The 20,449-nt window shown below is 36.6% G+C and overlaps 1 protein-coding gene across 1 annotated transcript in view; it reads right to left on the minus strand.

Annotated features, from left to right (window-relative positions):
* LOC121874852 (RYamide receptor-like) overlaps positions 1–20,449 on the minus strand; it is a 129,392-nt gene that overhangs the window by 53,318 nt on the left and 55,625 nt on the right. Inside the window, exon 2 of the mRNA XM_042379138.1 lies at positions 18,591–18,652. The gene's annotated coding sequence lies outside the window, so the exon portion shown is untranslated. The remainder of the gene's footprint in view (positions 1–18,590; positions 18,653–20,449) is intronic.

Below are 20,449 nucleotides of genomic sequence, written 5' to 3' on the forward strand. Positions count from 1 at the left end.
AAGTGATTTTGTTTTCCTTTTTTTTTAACATCACGTATAGCGCTCATGGGAATTATGAGTGAATAGATTAGTTACTAAATAATTATATAAAATCACGTTATATTACAAGAAGAAGTTCTTGTTAAACTAGATAAAATGACCTGAGCATTGTGACCTGCGAATAAAATTGTTTTAAGATTTGTTTTTAATTCACAGAGAGAGACGAAGCTGCTAATGAATTACCAAGTAAAAAGAAACACCTTTTCAGATTATGTTTTAAGGCACATGCTTCACCACGTTTAGAATGATGGTTTAACGCGATGATAGTTAAACATTTTAGAGGAAGATGACTTAATACAACGACGGCTTAGCAGAGAGAAGATAATGGTTTAGCACAATAATGATTTAATGCTTTAACGATGATGGTTAAGCCGCTAGCTATCTATCTAAGGAAAACAATTTAGTTAACCACCTTGAGCCTTGAACGTGACAACTTAAACCACAACCAGTTCAAAGTTTTAATGATCGACACTCAAGATCAAAATTAAATAAACAGAAAATAATTATAAATTTGTCTCCCACTCAAAGATAAATCACACAACATAACTCTTGATCCATTAAACAAGAAACCATGATTTTTTTTTTTAGTTCGTGATACAAACAACAAATTTCCCCCTTAGATAGACTGAAAGACGAGAGTGTGGCGAACTGACTGACAGCTGGGAAGTACAGTGTTGATTTGGTCTAACCTTCAGGCGGAAACAAGAAATGGTGGAGGCGGAAAGCACTTACCTGTAGGTTGCTGTGTTATATTGCTATAGGAAGACCATTGCTAAATTTAACATACACACACACACACACATCACTGTACAAACCTAACTACAGAGTATGCGTGTGTAGGTTTATTTTGGATATTAGAGTAAAACTATTAACCCAACCAATAGCGTTTCCGTTTTTTAGGCGTAACAAAAAGTGATAGTAGTGTTTACAGATGAACAAAGAACACCCGGTAAATTGATTATTACTATTGTAACACTATCTACCAATACATAAGTTATATGAAATTATTAATAAATGTATGATGGAAACAATGAATTTATAGATCGATAAAAATGGATGTATTACTCGTATATATATTTAGTGGTTTATTTATTATTATTATTTTTTTTTTTTATTATTGTTGTTGTTATTATTGTTATTTTATTATTTTGGGGGTATTTGGTTTTGGTTTTTATTTTTATTATGTTTTTTGGTTTATTATTGTTATTATTAGTAATAGTAGTAGTAGTAGTAGTAGTAGTAGTCATCATCATTTGCACCAGTAGCTCTTTATATCTTTCTCTCGACCTCACACTTTCACTAACTCACTCGCTGTGTGTGTGTGTGTGAACCATAATCCATCAACAGTAACACAAGCTACAGTACACCACAACAGTTAACCGCATCACCGTATATAATCATCAAACCAGCGACAGGGCGTGCCTATGTTTTGTTTGAAGTGACTTTATTATATTAGTATCACCGGGAAGGGAAGGGGGGAGAGGGGAGGAAGAGAGAACAAGGGGGGGAAGGAACGGGAAAAGGAGAATAGAGAAAGGGGAGAGGATGGACAAGGGAACGAATGGGAAAGAAAAAAACAAAAAGGAAGGGAAGGGAGAAAAGAGAAGGCAAGAAGAGGATAAGTTAGGGGAGAAACGGAAACGGAAAGGGGAGCTGAAGGAAAGATTGTGAAGCATGGAAGACGAGAGGGGAGGTGAAGGAGGGGAAGTGAAGGGTAAAATAAGTGGGGAAGGAGAAGGGAAAGAGAAGCGTTCATTGGAGTAACAAACAAGCATAAAGACGACAAGAATTGAGATACTGGTAGTGTGTGTGTGTGTGTGTGTAACTGCAGGCTGCCAGCATGATAAACAATATATTTTTTTTTCCCCATCAACCTCACCCTTCTTTATCTAGGTCAAAATAATAACGCTAAGACGAAAGAAAAGGAAAACTAACCAAAAAGAAAAGAAATTCACCGGTATTCATTAAAAATAATTATATTTTTCATCAAAGTATAAGTCTTGATAGTAATTTTAGGGAGACATTGTTATCCGCGTTTAATAAATTTGACAACAATGGGGAATGAAATATTTATACACGTGTTTATATATAACTCAGGGAATCATATTCTGGCGATGGTCGATGTTTGATGCACTTGACTGATGGTATCAAATGATGCATTCTGGTGACGGTGTAGAGAGACGGAAAGAGAAACAGGAAACGGTGTGTGAAGGTTACAGTGAATTCTATATACAGTATTGGGAACAGCTAAACAAAACAAGTACAGTCACTAAAAAAATAAATATTCAGATATTTCTTTGTAATAACTGAGACAAGTAAACTTTTTATAACAACAACCTCAGTGGTGATAAAACATCGCAAAATATTCTAGTGCCGTACGCGTCCTTTTGTGCTGTGTTTGAAAGGACTGTAACTACTTGAAAAATACTTGACGACATAATTATAACTTCTGTAAGATGGGGTCAACAAAAAGAATTTAAAGTCGAGTATTTAGCACCAACAGTACTCAGTAAGAACGCGTCTAGTGTCCAAAGCCTCGTTTGTTCTTTTGTGTACAACCACAGTTTTTAACAAAGAGCTAAAATTCAGTATGGTATTTTAATTAAAGGTGTAATCTGTGCGGTCGGTCTATCCGAAATTGGGTTATCCTTATTTGGTAGAAAAGTCTGTTGTATTTAATCTCTTAATCAGAAAATTATCACTGATAAGCCGCCTTAAAACCTATCTCGATTAATAAGTGATCTATTTTCCTGAATTGTGGAGGCTTGCCCTTTTGTTCCATCATCCAGTAACGTTACAACAAGGAAATGAAGTACCGGGAGTGTGAGCTGGAAATGTTCCTCTATATAAACTGTCCCCAGTGTTGATCTGTTCCTGTCCCCTGCCTCAGTTAATTGCATGAGCTCTCAACTGGCCCAGGAACACATACCAATTTCCACTGAGATGCGTCTTGTTAGTATCATAAAGTTACCATCGACATTCTATCTTTCTCCTGTGATGCATATTTTGTATAGACTAAATACCTGTGTCTTCACCACCATAACTTTTATTTAAATGCTCAGAAATATAAAATATGTGACGGAACTCACCTCAAAGGTTTTTAGTTCAGTGGGCCACACAAGCACGAGCCGCTCCCCCTGTTAAGTAATGACCTCTGAAGATATTTATGGATTTTCCGCCCTTCCAAAAACTAATTTAATGTTCACCTTTGCCTTTTCGCTGTTCCTCTCATACTTTAATACCTTCGACATATAAACCCGCAATGGAAATGTCTTTGGCGATAAATGTATTAACTACGCAAGAAGAATTTTCAGTCACTTAAAACATTTAATATAGTAAGAGGAAGAAATACGAGCGGGGGGGGGGGTGAAACACTGACGATAAAGTGAGTCCATTTATTCCTATAAATTAGTAAATATTTCCCAACGAAGTGGTAAAGATAAAACGTGAGAAGAACAATTAAAAATAAAAGCTTAAATATTAATACTTCAAAAGGAATCATCCATTTCACCAAACAATTAAGAAAAAGAAATATGTTGAAAATCATCTGATATTGTTAGGTCACTTAGCGGAGAAAGATCAAATTTCTGAATTTGATGATATCCTTGGACACAGGCGATGTAGGAACCCTGTGTTGAATAAAACATATGAGCACGAAAAGATGGAATTCAGGAATGTAACTGACAGAATTCTCAGAGAAGGAATATCAGATTAGTTGTAAATATTGAAGTAAGCAGAGTGCTAGAGGAGTTGTAAATAATAAAGGAAGTTATTCATTATACTTAAGAAATAACTAAGTCACTAAGTTACCTCTAAAAGAAAAATACATTTTAATATGCAGTAGGTTACTGGCGGGGACGGAGCGGTCATTATGTAGGACCTAAGGCCATTGAAATGTTTAATGGCCCATTATATACTAGAAAATAACTGAAAGAAGTTAAGTGACTTGCACATATACATTTTTTCTAAGTAAGATGTTTCAGATGATGTGATATTGATGGTCCATTTGGACATAATGTCCTGTTTGGCAATTACGTAAACACCTGTTTAAGATTAGTTGACGAAGTCTAATATGTTTTTACTTCACAAACATTTAATAAATCCGTAAATTTAAGATATGGTTATGGGTTAAGAGTCACACTATCTTATGACAATCATTAACAAATGCACAGTTCATTAATTAAATCCCTATAGGTCACGTCCCGGTTAACCAAGGTGTGACGGTGATTGGTGACGGGGAAGACATGACACTTATTCCTGAGACTCAGTACAGATGCTGGTATCATCAAAGTTTAAGATCAAAGAGACGGGGAACTCCTAGCGTGTCCGAGTAAGGATTGTGACATTAACCGCTAGATAATATAAGGGCGAACATCGTTAACGTGTTCAGGGAGCCAGAAAGGGAGAGTACGACCCGTGCAGGGAGAGCCAGAGAGGGAGAGGACGACCCTTGCTGGGAGAGCCAGAAAGGGAGCGAACGACCCAACAGGCAAACCCGAGAGTGGGAGATATTGAGGAGACAGCGACAAATTGTATATAATAACGTTGCTTCAGTCGGCTACAGCGTTTATTGAACAGATATTATAGGGACTGGACTGAATACTGAAATAATATAGTGGTCATATTGTTAATGTTTTCAAACTAAACTTATCACTACTTAGGGCATTTTTAACTCCACTTATCTATTGTTCCTCCTCTGTGTTGTGTTGACCAGCAGTATGTAAAAGACACAACAAGTCTAAGGAAAACGAATTACTCTTATTAATTCTAGATAAGATTATAACAATAGTTAGTTAGCGAAGCATAAACCAAAGATAGTGATACAAGAAATCATATGAATGACTATTAAAGTGTTATAAATTAACTGCTACACATGAATCTACAGGACGACAAACATTAAACTACTATTAATACCTAGTGTTGAGGAAACGCACCGAGGAACGTGACCATGAAGTGTATCATTAGTTCTGGTCGCAACTGGACATATATGTAAATCGCTCTAGTTAATATAAGCAATAATGTTGGTTGGTGATTCAGTGTAACCAAAGTGTAGGAACATGTGTTAGATGAGACATAAAGATGATGTTTCCGCATAAGATATACTTGTAGAGAAATATTCCAAAACGCAAAAAATTATGATATTTTCTGCTTCAAGGGAGTTCAAGATAGCGTACAATAAATGATATAATATAGAACCTTGAGAAGTGTTGGCCAGTGAAAAGAGTTTTTACAGTGAATATAGAACATACGAGTGAGGGAACGGATTAAAATATGTAGAAATAATCATATAAACACTCCAAGTTACTCTAAGAAGCATGGAATAATTTATGTATAATTAAATAAATAAAGAGAAGGTTGATAAAAGTCGTGGTTATACTCAACGTAAACATTCACTGTGTTAAGAGAGTGAAAGAGCAAATCAAATTCTTAAGTCACTCTGGTGAATTAACTTAATAAGAAACGTTATTAATTAGTAAACAAAATCAATAGTTACTCGGCATTCAGGCATTGAGTAACGTTTCTAAAATGGTTAAAAAATTAATTTAGCTAATGTTTGTGTTGCAATTTATGTGAAGGAGGGACAACTGAGGTGAGACGCTGCTGGCCGGACAGTGACGTACACCTCAATTTCACGTGGATAGTGAACATCAGGGGCGAGGCCAAGATGTTGTTAGTGTTATGGGAAGAGATTACTCAACAGTACGTGTCTCTCTTGCTAGGACGATGTATATATAGCATACGTTTATAGAATACACCAGGACAATAAGTTTGATCATACACCTCTCTCTCTCTCTCTCTCTCTCTCTCTCTCTCTTATTCTGAGTTTCTCTATGATTACAACAGAAAAAAAACAGCAAAAACTGCCATTGTAATCAAGATGGAAACAAAAGCATTCTTCAACATCACGATTTAAACAAACACATTTCAAGCTTACTCTTTGTTTTTGTCATGGGACTTATTAACACTCTCTATGGTCTAGTGATGCTTAACCAAGAGGACTGTTTTTGCTCGGCGTGTTGAAGAGGACTAGAAGGGAATGAAAGAGGGGGGGGGGTCTTGATATCCAGGTGAGATAGGAACGGAGAGATACAGGTGATAATGAGGCAGCGAGGGACAGGTATGTGATAAGAGGAGGGTGGAGAGAGGAAGGGGGGGGTAAGTCTGTGAGAGAGGAATGACGGAGGTTAGGGATGAGAGGAATGACCTGAGAATAGGTGGATACTAAAGCTAGGAGCACAACGAAGGTTAGAGTTAAAGGGATAAAGAAAGAGGGGAAAGCTGAGAGTAAATACAAGGTAAAGAGAAAAGTTCGAGAATAGGCTAGAGGAGATAGAGTGGGATGATGAGGTAGTTTAGACTAGAAAGGAGTTTAGCCGTGAGAGGGACGAGGTTGGCGGACTCAGATCAACGTACAGTGTTTATATAATTGTTCAACTGTTCTTACGAAACATTCATTTACGTGGTCTTAGCAGTGTGCGTCAACGAGAGAGAGAGACGCACAGTCACAGAAAGAGGCGTGCGTGCGTGCGTGCTTGCTTGTGTGACCCTGCTGAAAATAGTTCCCAGAAGTAAGAAACTTGCTACAGCCAATAATTTGTAATAATTTTCCCGAAATCTATCACTCATTTTTTATTTTTTCAAAAAAGAAAAAAAATATTCATGAAAAACGACACAGTGGCAAGCGAGGCCAATGGACACACCATCACTGCTGTGGTTGAAGTTTTTCCTGTTTTAATACTTCAGGTCTCCATTCACCGATTCAGTTAATAACGAGCTCCTGTCTACTGCAGTAACAATTGTTCCTGGCATGATGTTTAAGGTTTCGTTATAACTAAGTTTTCCTTCTGTTGGCTTAATGATTGACTTGTGCTTGTTGAAGTGAGTGTGTCAAGCTAATTGGATAATTCTCCTTTAATGGCAGATGATAACTAATAAGAAGTAAAGAGAGAGAGAGAAAGACACTCGGGTCTAGGTTCATACAGCAGGCAGACACCAACTACGGGTTTGGATATCTACCGTTGTTTCCGTTCAGTCGATCCCAATGTCATATTTCATTCACTTTTTTTATGATTTTTGTATGCGTAAAATCGACAGAAAAACAAAATCGACTCCACCACTTCCTACATAAGTGATAATAACTGGGACAGGTAAAACAATCAAACTCTTTTCAGTTTTCTGTTACAGCTCACCCAATAACACACAGTCTGCACTAGAAATTCTTTTATTTCCATATTTTTCCTATGATGGTATTTCCTCTCATTCACTCACTCTCTATCTCTCTGTGTCCCTCTTTCAAATCGATTATTAACTGAAACACTACCATTTACACCCAAAAAGTTCAAATACATAAAAATGATTGAATGATTGTCGTTTTTTGTATGGTGAAGGAAAATTATGTATCATTCTCATTTTCATGTTATTAATTAAAAACTGTCTTTAAAATCCTTCATATGCTTTGAATGTAAATAGGAACGAACGTGTGTTTTCGTAGTTCAGTTAGTCGCCCGTAGAGTCTTGATGTCTGGTAGAGATGTAAGTGTCATGGAGGCATATACCACAGATTGATGAAATGAAATACATGTAGTTAGAGAGTTAATTGACTGGTTAAATGTACCATATACTGTATAATTATGAAACGGACACAAACAACTCCCTGGATTAAAGGTTGGATCCCTGAACTGCTGGGAACGAAAAATATTGACCAAAAAATCTGACAACTCTACTTGGGCTGTGTTTTTTTTTCCGAGTTGTTACCAATTAAGTCAGTTGGTGTTTGGTTTAATCAGAGCTTTGAAAAATCTCTAGATTTTTTTATCTTTTTATATTAAGGAAGGTTCTCGCATCCCTTCTGTCAATGGTCTTGTTTTTTGGTTTAACTATCCGAGAAAAATGTTACTCAAGCTGCCTCTACTCCAGTTAGATTGAGTAACAAGAGTCACTTATGTCAGGAGCGTGGTGCTGTGACCTCCCGGTCACCGCCTACCCCTTCCAACAACACTGGATACCAACGGTTTTATTCTTGTGTATTTTCCGTAAAAAAAAAATATATATATATATGAAAAAAAATTGGTGGTGCGTGAACTTGTCTACTGATGGAAGTCTTTTTTCGGTAGACTCTAAGGTTTCTATACATTTCCATGAACATTTTTCAATAAATTGTCGTTGTTATGATGGGAACTTGGCGAGAAAAAAAATATTGTTTTAATATATTCACTGCATAAAGGCATTTACATATGTAATTTGCACCAATCCCGATTTTAAAACCGTGAAAATGCTGCATTGACTTATTTTTTAATATTGTAACTAAAAAAAAGAGAACACTATATATTTTTTAACTATAAAATAAAGAAATAAATTAAGCATTAATTACGTGAGTTATTGTAACCAGGGAGATGGATAGAGTGTACGGTGAGTTACTTAATGACCGCTCGTGATAATGTCTGGTAGGAGTCCGTCCATATGCCCATCCGTCCGCCAGTCCGTCGTCCACAGCACGTAAACATATATATGTACAGTATACTATAGTGTAAATACGATCTAACTTATGTACTGTAAGCTACTCAAACCACACACACACACAGCCATCCACTGCCAACAGAGCCGTAGTTTATTTACAATGCCCTCGGAAACAAACTCATCCACCGAGTAAAGGTTATGAATTTATAACTCGATTGTCTGTTGCTAAAGCTTTTATTTTTTGTAAAGGTAACCTAATGTAACTTAGTGATGTATTTAATTTTATTTTATTCACCCTATTAAGTTTTTGTTGCTATTTTTTTTTAGGTCTAATGAAAACGAGAGAGATATTTGTCGTAAACGTTAGTTAATAAATGTTGCTGTTTATCCATACGTTTGAGCGTAACATATTCATATATTGAAGAAAAAATGTCGGCCAGAATGTGGAATATGTCTCAAAAGTTATCACCATCGTTGCCAGATTGTGGGAAATACCCTAAAAGTTGAAATATCGCATTACTGTATTTTACGTTCATTGCGATTTTTGAAACGTGGGAAATGGTGGGTGTAAAAGGCGTTTCCATAACAAGATCAGTAAGATTACAAATTTAATATATTTGTCTTCATTAGCAGGACTATTCTCCCCATTGCCTCCCCTCCATTTCCCTCCCTCCACTTCCCTTCATCTCCGACCGCCCTCCCTCCCTCCCTCCCTCCCTCCCCTCCATCTCTCTATTTCCTTCCTCTCTCCTCCTTCTATCCACCTCACCTCCCGCCACTTTCGTTCCTCCCTCCTCCTTCCATCCTCCTCCTCCCTCCCTCTCCTCCTTCCCTCCTTCCCTTCCCTCCTTCCCCCTCCTTCCTTCCTTCCCTCCTTCCATCCCTCGTCATCACAAATCACCTACATAATAAGATTAATGGTAAAATTATCTATACGTACTTCCTTAATTAATTTCTGGAGATTTTTTTTAATCATATTACGCCCCTCCAAAAAAAATCCTGTTTCACTCATTTTGTTGCTGCTTCTTTTTTTTTTTAATAATTTCTTTTTATTTTTTGCTTTACAATTATTTGATCTTATTTTGCTTAATTCGTTTTCTATTGTTAATTTTGTTATATTTCACTTAATGATGCAATACTTATGAACACCTTTGCCCATGGTGACGAATACAAACACCTGAGGATCGTTAGATGGAGAGAATAGTGAATAGATAATCGAAAATTTTATCAAACATCAGGAGTGAAAATTAAACCCAGAGAAATCCAACAAAATTCTAAAATAAAAACATAAAAATAAAAATACTTCAAGTTACAACAAAGAGCAGCTCATCTGTGCAGTTCTACTCAAACACTGATCTGACTTTTGTGACTAAATGGCAAAGTGATGGAATGTATTTGTTTGATGTATACAGATGGAAAAATACCTTCTATACTCTTTTCATCTGAGTTAAAACTTGAACATATCCTAACATTCCCACCATAATAGTTGAATAAAGTTTTGTAAATGATTTCTAAAAGCAAACTCAAATGAAAAAGACGACGAAAATAATAAAAAAATATAAATTATTTTCTTGTACTGTATCTATAGGCGGTGGTAACATTATGAACGAGGTAGACATTTGTATTTACCATCCAAACATCGGCCCACTCCCGTATAATAGTGTAATCGGGTAAACTAATATAAATTTCGATGTGTACTTTATGTTAAGACCAGCCTTCATTATTTACACGTACAGATTGGTTTCCCGCATTCGCCCTAATAGTATTGATCCGTTTGTTTAGCCGACATGACACTAAACATAACTTAATGTCCTTTAACTCTTTTTTCAACAACATCAAAATCTCCATTATATCTTTTGTTTACTTAATTTCCTTCTTTTTTTTTATCTTTTATCTCTTGTTTCTTCTTCAACACCTTACTTCAAATCGTTTATTTTTCTACGGATTATGCTACTTTTTTTTTTCATAGGTGTCACGTTATATGTACCCCGTCAATCTACTCTTACGGTCTAAATGTAAAATCTTATTATAAATCTGATTCCTCGTAGCTGAGATGAAATTTAACTCGGGGGGGTATTCTGACATCATAATTCCATCTATATAAAAGTTACAAAAAAAAATTTACGTAGAAGAAAATATTGTTTCATTCTAAATTATGAAACTTTGACATTCGCCATCTCTTCACTCCATGGGAGCAAAGTGCGTTGACCCATTTGAAGATGTTCAAAGAGGTCTATATACCAGATGGTGGAAAAGACGCAGGTAATATGAGGAAATAAAGAAGTGCCGGAAGGAAGTTTTTTCCTGAAAGTGAGAGTAAGGAGAATGTTTCCGTGAATTATATATTGAGCAAAGAAAATGATTTTGATGAATATGTGGTGTTTCGGGCCAAGATGTATGTTTTGGAAGTATCTTGTTTGAAATTTCGATGCCGTGTTTGAATATAATTTCCTTAACCACAGGGGAGATGTAAGACCCCTGTTGGAATAAATGACGAGAATGGACTGTTGCAGTGCTGAAAACAGTTGCAAAGGTAAAGTCTGTGTCACTGCAAGAAATATCGGTGATAAATTTCTCGGATAACTGTAAACAGATATCAAAGACGCTACTCAGGGCACCACATTACGAAATGCTTCACTATTTTGGTCCGAAGAGCCATTAGCAGGAGATTCCAGATGAAAAGAAAAATTGCTGGTTGTACAGTCTTGGATGTCTGGCTAGCAAAAGGCTATTTCAGTACATTATCTTGTCATCAAAGTAGTGGAGTGAGTGGGAGGTATATGATTATGAGTTGGAGGAGGCAGTTGAGGACGGAGACGACAAAAGTTAGTTGCTTCGAAATGTATATTGAGGGAGTGTTCGAACCACTTGTCATTATGAGCACACCAAAGAGCTGATGGGTTCAAAGACATATGTTCAATTCAATGGAGAATAAGTCATGTCAAGATCAGGATCTACTGAGGCTAGAGTGAACGATAGATAGGCCACTACACCAAACCCTTCAAAATAAAAACTTAGACATATTTATTTAGTAATTTCTTAAGGGAAAAGGATATGAAGTAGTTCAGACTTGGCGATAAAGAAAAGCTGTGAACAGGCCTGAGTATACTAGTACTGTCTGTATGTATTTTTTTTTGTGTCTTAGAATTCCTTACAAAGACAATATTATCGCCAAGCTTCCCAGTTCATCTTTTCAGGACATATTACATAACCTGAAGTGAAATGATAATAAAGGAATACCTCTTCCACTTTGACTAGCACCCAAGTCAAAATCCTTCTCTTCACTCTCGAGGCGAACCTTCTTCACCCCCCTCGGCTCTCAATCCTTATTCATCTCTCTCTCTCTATTACCTCTATCTTCATTCCTCTTCCTTCATCTTCTCTCGACTGCCTCATTTCTCATTCATTTCTCTTCAAAGCATTACCGTGATAACAGCGTCTCACGTTCACAACTTCCGCCTTCTCTAATGAAACTTTCCTTCATATTTTTTTCTTAAGATAAATCTGTCTTAATATTGCGACCATTTTTAATTCTATTTATTTAGCCATTTGTCTCTAGTCTTCTTTATTCCAGGGTTTTTTCTATTCTTTATCATAAATATTCTTAGCGGTTATCTTCGTTACATCAATTTTCTTTAACTTTCTTTAATCCCAGGTTTCTTTAGCCCAGTTATAATTACCTTAATCTTCTTAAATCAAGGTTTTCTTAACTCCGATTTTCTTTCTGTCACAGTCTTATTCAACCCAATTACCATAACTTGAGTGTGTTTTATTCCAAGTATCTTTAGTCCATTTTTCTATTCTTTAATATGCTTCGCCACATCTCAAAACACCGTTATCTGAAGTCCCCGAGTCAAATGTTATGTGAATCAGTCAGTCTTTTGGGGTAATCAATCGCCAATGAAACGACTATTGAGACGGTGATTGAAGCTGGGTGGTAATGCAGAGAGTAGTTTAATGTGTTATGACAGGGACCATATCAGCAGACTGGAGAAAGGACACAGGTGTAAAGGCCTGGGACTTAGGGATATGAATCCATTGCCAGCCTAATCGGGATCTTATAAAAGGAAAGTCAAGAACCATTGTTTTCTGAGGGATAACAAACAACCGTTCGAGATTGACGTCTCTTTACTATGAAAATAACACAAAACTCAGACACCAGTTACACAAATATCAAATAACAATTACGGGAGTCAAACAGTTATGAGAATCAAACAATTAATGGAGTCAAACAATTAAGGGAGTCAAACAATTAAGGGAATCAAACAATTTATGGAGTCAACAATTAAGGGAGTCAAACAATTAAGGGAATCAAACAATTTATGGAGTCAACAATTAAGGGAATCAAATAATTAACGGGAGTTAAACAATTAATGGAGTCAAACAATTACGAAAATCAAACAATATAGAGAATATTTTCTACGGCGGTGGCAAAAGTTGTGTTGGTAAAATAGTTCCTTTCGTAAAATAGAGTGGCAGAATATGACAGTATAAATATTAACAGAAAGTAAAGGAAAATAATAGCAACAGCAAATATACAAGTCTACAAGAACAAAATCAGAGCAAAAACGAATAACAACAACAAAACAACAACAGCAGCTGAGATAACAACACCAAAAAAAAAAACAGTTGCTCAAAACAGTAGAAAAAAAAAGCTCTTTCAACGTCAGTAAAAAATTATTATTCATTACCAATAGCAAACACTAAAAGCAATGAACAGTAGCAACAAAAAAATAAAAATCCAGAACAAACTAATAGAAAGGTGAGACTAATAGCATCACCACCAACTCCACTGTAGAGGTTTTATCTTTATTAACCAGAAACACTAGACTGGAGAGAGGGGGAAACATACACCACAATATCGTAATTAAACCTCGTCTTATGAAACCGAAATTTAACCTAGACTTATTAAGGTTAGGTTAGCGTTGTCACCATTATGTATAAGTAATTTAACCATTGGAGTTAATATCACTTTATCATCTTTTGAGAGACTGTCTTTATCGACTTATTTGTGTGTGTGTGTGTGTGTGTGTGTGTGTTTGTAAAGCTATTGATGTTGTAATTCGCGGGGATGGGCGAATATTAGAATTGACTTATGGGGGGGTTAGGTCAGGTTAGGTTAGGTTAGGTGACTTTCAGCTAACTATCTCAAAACTAAGCTAATTGATTTTCAGCAAAACTGGCATGTGAGTTATATCTTGACCGAGGAACAAATTGAATTTTAAAGAAAGTAGGTGAAAGGTGAAAATCCCAGGTTAAGGAAAACTATTCACACACAGACACCGTGGAGTTATGTGGAGCTCGTTTTGGGCACACGAGTATAAGGGTCATGGGAATGGGTGTTGAGCATTTATTTACAAGTTTTCTAATTAATGTTTAAGATGTATATGAATATTGAAGGGAGCAGAGGTGTTCATTTAAATTGTTATTTACAGCTAAACTTTTCTAATTAAACTCTTCCTATATGTTACCTAATTTACCTATGTCATGTACAGTATACGGTATTTACCATGGTGATATAAGGTACACAGTTATAATGACTTATTGAGTAGGCCTACTGTATGCCTTAAGGCTCTATCCTAGGTGCTGCAGTTACCAGCAATATGTCTTATTGCAAATCTGCGAGACTCTCTCTAAACCTTTTTTATATTACTGCATAATCTGTTTACAAAATTATCAGCTCTATCCTTAAGCCAGCATTCATGGCTACTCCAATGAAACTACCCTCACGAAATTTTAATATAATTATTCCACACCAAAGTCTAATTAATTATACTTTGTTCCACACATGATTCATCTCACAATATGTCATCTTATATCTATTGTTTATTATTCTCGGATTGTATGTGTTGTTATACAGTAAGTATCGAGAGCATCAATTAGTTCTGTAAATGATTCGACTCACAAGATGAATGTGCTGTTTATCAGAAGACGATTTACCAGCATCCACCATCCACTGCTGCTAATGCTAACCTTGGCAGCCTCGTAGAATCCAGTATATCTCGTGAACACCAAAGCTAATTAAGTTGTTGGTGTCGGGAGGAGTTTGTGGTGTCGGGAGGAGTTTGTGGTGTCGGGAGGAGTTTGTGGTGTCGGGAGGAGTTTGTGGTGTCGGAAGGAGTTTGTGGTGTCGGGAGGAGTTTGTGGTGTCGGGAGGAGTTTGTGGTGTCGGGAGGAGTTTGTGGTGTCGGGAGGAGTTTGTGGTGTCGGAGGAGTTTGTGGTGTCGGGAGGAGTTTGTGGTGTCGGGAGGAGTTTGTTATGTCAGGCGGAGTGAGCGGTAGAGGGAGTTGTTGATTAATTCCCAGGATAGTCGAGGTAATTAAGTTTCCACATTGTTGTTGTGAACCTGCCAGGTGCTTGATCGTGACGGCTATTGTTGAGAGACTGCCTATACATATCGGGGTCACACAGTCAAAGGTTATATTGTAGATTTCAAAGGAAAATTCATTAAACATTTTTTTTAAGTGAATGTATTAAGAAATTTGATAAATATAATCCGTGTTATTACTGCGAACGGAAAGAAATCCTGAAAAAAATAATATAAATAAGCATTGAATATAAACGAAGGAATTATTTTTGTATTTATTTAGTTATAGCTGGATGCTGTTATTGTCATTAATGTTTAATATATCAGGCCTAAAAAGTACATTTATTTTAGCTCCAATCCACTAATATAAATATTAGACAAGTGCCTTGTTAATGGGAAGGGGACGACCCCTATTGATTTTAGGATCACTGGCCCCGAAGATCAAAGTCATTCTATTGCTGGCAGCTTGGGGGGTGGAGGGGGGGTCATCTGTGCACTCAGATGTTCGATCCCGCAGTTCTCAGTAAATTGTTAGTGGACTTACTCTTCACCTCTAACTTTCAACTTTATAATCAGATTAATTATCACTTTCCACCAACCCCAGTTATACATCCTCTCTCTCTCTCTCTCTCTCTCTCTCTCTCTCTCTCTCTCTCTCTCTCAATATAATGATGCAGATATAAATATACATTGTGTTCTCTGGAGTGATAATACGTAGCACAAAAGGAAAGCAAATGTCCGATAACCAAAGAGTAGATTTACTCTTTAATTCCTTTAGTGTAGTGAGGTGAAGAGAGCAGTGAGAGAGTGTGTAAAAACTGGATTTTTGGGTGGGCTTGTATGGTTAATACCTCTAATGGAATGTAGTCTACCTCACCCTCTATCGATCGCATGCTATTTTCAACACAAACACACGCACACACACACACACACACACACACACAGACGCTTCATTATCTGGGGCGCTGCGGAAAAAATATATCCTACATCCACACTTTATTGTTATGGTAACGCGCTCCCAACAGTTACTACTAATAGTCCTATTACCTGATACCGCATCCAGATAACGTAAACTGATGCCACACCCAGATACCGTAAAGTCGTAAACTGATACCACACCCAGACACTGTAAACTGATACCACACCCAGACACTGTAAACTGATATCACATCCTGATACTGTAAACTGATATCACATCCTGATACTGTAAACTGATATCACATCCTGATACTGTAAACTGATAACACACCCAGATACTGTAAACTGATACCACACCCAGATGCTGTAAACTGATACCACACCCAGATATTGTAAACTGATACCACACCCAGATACTGTAAACTGATACCACACCCAGATCCTGTAAACTGATACCACACCCAGATACTGTAAACTGATACCACTCCCAGATACTGTAAACTGATACCACATCCAGATACTGTAAACTGATACCACATCCAGATACTGTAAACTGATACCACACCCAGATACTGTAAACTGATACCACACCCAGATACTGTAAACTGATATCACACACAGATACTTTAGCAAGTTGTAGTATAAACACATAATTTCCCCAGCCATTATAAGTTCTGTAATTATCTCAAACCATCATTACACCAAGAAATTTTATCCTGCAAATATAATTAACTTCCAATACCTATTTGGAGGTAAACAAATCTTTGACATTGGCTTTAAACTCTACTACATAGAAAAACAAAGTCTACAGTAAGATAAGAGAATTTAGTTAACAGCCTAGCATCATTATCCAATTTTCTATCTTGGTATTTGAAGTTGGTTTTCTACTTTCATAATGTTAATAGATTCTACAGATGGATTTTATTAGCACTTAATGTTAAAGTTCATCGTGAATTTCATTTGCGTCTCTTATTCCGTCGTTGTGTCTCTTCCTTTTATTTACCTTTATAATATATTTGTTCTCCATTTATTTTTAAGGAAATATTGTTGGTTTCTTTCATGTTAATAGTGTATATGTGATACGTGGCAATCACACATACGTTTACATCATACTGTTCAAATACGTGTAAATAAGACATTCGTCCATGTCATAGTCCTTCCCCTTTGTGGATTTGTGTGGATATTTTTTTTTTACTATGTCCTTCATTAATCTCAAACAAACTAGATCTAACACCATAAAAAAAAATCATTCTCGTTTCATGCACATAATCATCACACTCCTTCTGAAAACATTTCCTACTCCCAGACTCTTTACCACACACACACACACCTCCCAGTTCCCACTTCTCCTCTTCCCACCAACCCCTGCCTGAGCTTGGTTAAGTTGGGCTTCAGTTCGTGCCCAACGCTCCAATTTCTTCCCATATGGATAGATAAATTACTCTGGAAATGCGTCCCCACACCTAATTTAATTTCTCTGCTCTTTATGACGCTCAGGGCATATATAAGACTCATTCTCACAGTTCAACCGCCGAGAAAAGAGGGAAACATATAGAAATAAAACTCAAGCCCGTAGTAAGGAAGGATTTAACCTGTAGTGTCGGGAATGTTTCCACCGTACAGCCAATCTGATTAACTTTCTTGGAGAAGGTCAACAAACACCAACAGTAGTGGTCTCTTGAAGCTCGAGTTATGTACACTAATTTCTTCATGGCGGCTCCTATCACCTCCTCTTACTGCGCGGGTTTCTTAACAAAATTTCTTCCTAATGATATTTATTCGTAGATAAATCGTGTATCTTCTTGTGGTGGATAGAGTTTATTTTTAGAGTTTTGTTATCATGATCTCCTTTGCAATGTTTACAGCCTATTGCAACCCTTTATGGTGTAGGTGTTTCTCTCGGCAAAATACAAAATCGTCTGGCAATCGCTAAAATAAAATACTTAAGGTTATAGTGTATTTTATAGCCGGTGGTCGCTGATCCGTATTACTGTCAAGAAATGAAACAGGATCTATCTAAACTGGCAACTCGTTTAATCTCGGTGAATAGACTACCCGGTCGGTACCGTAAAATCCCACAAATCTTGTTATATTTTCAAGTCTTCTCTTCTTTATCTTCTCCTTTTCCGTGTAATGTGTCCTTCTGTTTCAATCACGCCATCAAACTTCCTTGTCTTTATTAGTATGTTTGTGATATGTGAAATGATCTCTCTCTCTCTCTCTCTCTCTCTCTCTCTCTCTCTCTCTCTCTCTCTCTCTCTCTCTCTCGCCCGCCCGCCCGCCCGCCCTCCTGACACTGATATACTCCGCCTATGTTGTAACTGCATTCAATTTTGTCGTGTTGGGCCTGGTCACGAAGGGTGTTAGTGTACAACAAAGCGTTACTGTGAGTTAAAGCCAAGAGGGATGGAAGCTCGTTGTATTTTTTTTCCTATTTCGTTAGTTTATTTTCGTTACCTATTACTTTAAATATTCTCACTGAAGATCATTAAAGACCCTTATTTACCAATGGCTAAAATGTTTGATATAGATGACAAAAAATTTTTCCTTCCCGTTACATTGATCATATATTCGTCGACACATATGATAACTACGCACGCACACACACACACACACACACACACACATCTTTTCTCCTGTCATAAACCTCCAACTTAACTCGCCAAAGACAACTCATTTCCCTTGCTTCTTCGCGAAAATTCATCTTTAAAACTTCATGAAATATGTATAAAAAACTAAGACCTTATACAGATCATATTCTTTAATATGGAGTGTTCTTTTTCTACTTTGTGATATGTTAAGTTGAATATTTACAACACGAGTCATTGTAAATATGATGATAAGATGAAAAAGAATTGATTACTTTACCTCTTAGCTTCCGTGGTCCTCAAAGCCGGAGAAGTTTACAAGAGCATCGCCACAAATGAGTCCTGGAAGTAAAAAAAATAAATAAATAAACCGAATGAATTACCAGGTATACAACACAAAGATTTAACAGGAGGGTAATACATAATGTGGGAGGTGAAAGGAGGCGAAGCTAATTGTTATTTTACGTCGTCTTGTAGTATTCTCGTTGATTTAAAGAATGATTGAGCTTTTTCTCTTTAAATGAAATATTCAGAAGTCTTCATTGACGAGGTTTTGGTAAATATGTCAATGAACAATGTGCTTGTCTTGTTCTCGCTCAGATCACTTAATATACCCGTTTGTAGATCTTCATAGTGTAGGTCAGTTGTTAAGCTATGTACGAAGAATATGGGTCATTTTAACCTATCCTGAATAATATACAGAAGTTGTGTCTCATTGAATCTGGGTATATTTACTTTGATTCAACATTCTTCGTAAGTTATTTTGCAAAGGCCAAGAAACTTTGAATCACTTGAAAATTTATACACATGTGAGGCTGAATCAGATACTGTACATGTGACTTGAAATAGAAACTAAATTCATCCAAATAAATAAAAAATTTTTAAGCCTCTTCCAGCCCATCTGTAGAGTGTGTGCTTGTGGTTATATCCTTGCCTTTGTTTATGCTGATGACAAATATTATACGATTCAGAAAATAGAGTTTGAGGTATGTGTAGTGTGTGAGGTGAAAGTGATGAGAAGGGGAGAGAGATATTTCAAATCATGGTTGAACGAGTCTAAGAGTTTGTTATTGTGGATTAAGTTCTTGAGGTTTATTTACTCTGTTGGTCTGAAAAGAGAGATGAATGGAGAGAGTATGCAAGACTTTTACTATTGAATGAGGTTGTATATATTTAGTAGAAAGCGAAGCTGAGGGGTAATGTGTTCTCGAGTAATGTACATGGAAAAAAATGAGCTGAAGAGATTATTGAGACGCATAGGGATAAAGTTTAAGGGAAAAAATAGTTCAGAGAAAAAACAAGACGAAAATCTTTAGGAAAATAACTGAATATGATCCAAGTCTAAACAGGAAATATAATGTACAGTCCCCTTCACTAGTGCGTTTACAGGGGCTCGTCAGGTTTTGTGCAGTGTGGCAGCCCTGTGTTTGCTTACATTCGACAGAAGGAAACTAGCAATAGTAAACATACTATGGAATCAAAGTAAAGCAATATTAAATCAAATATCTCAATTTAATGATTTGTGGAATGCTTATATGACAAGCCCCTTTAAAGGCACTAGTGAGGGGAACTGTACAAACCAAGTCTTTTCTACAATCCCCAGAGTCAAGTAATATAAGTTACAAATACACTGAATGGAAAGTTACATAACCCACAGTCATTGAGAAGTAGCACAATAATGGCTAACAACTGTCTATTTTTCCTTATACAAGTTTCTGAGAAGACGTGTACGTGGGAGGAGGATAAGACCCTGGGGAGGTGTTGTGTCTGATGGGGCTGACGAAGCCAATTGTTGGATATATATATAAAGTGTAGACCAAATTTCTCATCTAGGGATATATTTATCATATTCGTGGTCCCCAGAGTATAGTAAAACAGCTCAATAGATTTATGGATTGCATACTCGTTCCACTAATAATTATACCACTAAGTTAAACCAATCACAATGCTGATAACAAAACATTCACATAACGTTAAATATATAGAGCATTGTCCCTGTTTTTCGGATGGTGTGTGGTTAGCTCTAGCAGTTTCGCTCATTAGGTTAGATAAGTGGAACGAATGTCAATAGGTAATTTAGATAAAGTTTACGTTTTGGCCAATCAGGATATAGTGCGTCAGTATTTGGCGATGGAGAGG

Source organism: Homarus americanus, unplaced genomic scaffold (genome assembly GCF_018991925.1).
Source record: "Homarus americanus isolate GMGI-L3 unplaced genomic scaffold, GMGI_Hamer_2.0 scaffold56009, whole genome shotgun sequence".
Lineage (NCBI taxonomy): Eukaryota > Metazoa > Arthropoda > Malacostraca > Decapoda > Nephropidae > Homarus > Homarus americanus.